Below are 1,390 nucleotides of genomic sequence, written 5' to 3'. Positions count from 1 at the left end.
TCTGAGCAAATGGTGGTCTGTTCCACATTTGGCCGTTGGCCTTGTTTTGGCTAATGATAATGCATTTCTCCATCATTTCTTCCCACAAATGTAGTCAATCAGGTACAGGCCACAACATAGTCACCATTTATGTTGTTGAAAAATGGTATTTGCATTGAATTAGCTAGTGGCCTTGCAAAATTCTATCATGTGATCTCCAGTGTCATTTCTATCACCAAGTCTTTATTTTCCAACTACTGATCCTTCCTCTTTGTTTCCAGATTTTGCATTCCAATCACTAGAAATTATCAATGCATCTTGATTGCATGTTTGATCAATTTCAGGCTGAAGACGTTGGTAGAATTCTTCAATTTATTATTAATAGAAATTAAAACAGAAATAATGAGAAATATAGACAAAATGCAAGGAATGTAACTAGTGTCACTGAACATTATATGTGCAAGTTGTTAAATGGAAGCCTGTTGTGTTATATATACTTCCCTGAAAAATACAATAAAACATATTTTAAAAGATACCAAAAAAGTGTGATGAATTGAAAAGATGTTCACCATACACAAAACCCCAAAAAACTTCGTATCCAGAATAGATATAGGACTCCAACAAACTAGGTGCTATGGTTACTGTGCTGGATTGCAAAGTCGGTTTGAGCTTCAAGGTCTACGTTTAAGTACACCAGCCACTGCTTGGAACCCTATACAGGGTTTCAAGGTCAGAACCAACTTGATGGCACTTAACAAAAACAATAAATTAGTGAAAATAAGACAAACGAATAGAAAAAAATACTATTTCACTGAAGAAGAAACTAAATGGTTCATAATTACTTATAAAGAGATGCTCAATCTCATTAGTAATTGTTGTTGTTGTTGTTAAGTGCCATCGAGTTGGTTTCGACCCATAGCGACCCTGAACAGGGTTTCCGAGGCTGTAAATCTTTACGGGAGCAGATCGCCTCATCTTTCTCCCGTGGAGCAGCATTAGTAATTAGAGAAATGAAAACTTAAACCAAACAGAAATACCATTTTATAACAATTAAATTGTCATGAACTTAAAGTTGGTTAATGCCAAGTGTTGGCAAGGATGTGGTACAACTGAAACTTTCATTCATTACTGGCAGTACTATAAGTTGGTCCAATAACTTTGGGAAATAATTAGACATTTTATGGAAGAAAGAACACAAAGCATATGCAACATTCCACAATTTCCACCCATAGATACATATTATGGAATCTCTTACACGTATACCTCAAGAAAACATAGAAAATAGCCACAGAAGTATTGTTTGTGATCAGAAAAAATGGGAAATACAAGTGTTCTTCAACAGTTGTTGTCATTGTTAAGTGTCATCAAGTCACCTCCGACTCTTAACAACTCTGTACAGGATTTCTGAGGC

Source organism: Chrysochloris asiatica, unplaced genomic scaffold (assembly GCF_000296735.1).
Source record: "Chrysochloris asiatica unplaced genomic scaffold, ChrAsi1.0 scaffold00067, whole genome shotgun sequence".
Classification (NCBI taxonomy): Eukaryota; Metazoa; Chordata; class Mammalia; order Afrosoricida; family Chrysochloridae; genus Chrysochloris; species Chrysochloris asiatica.
Note: the sequence above shows the minus strand (reverse complement) of the source record.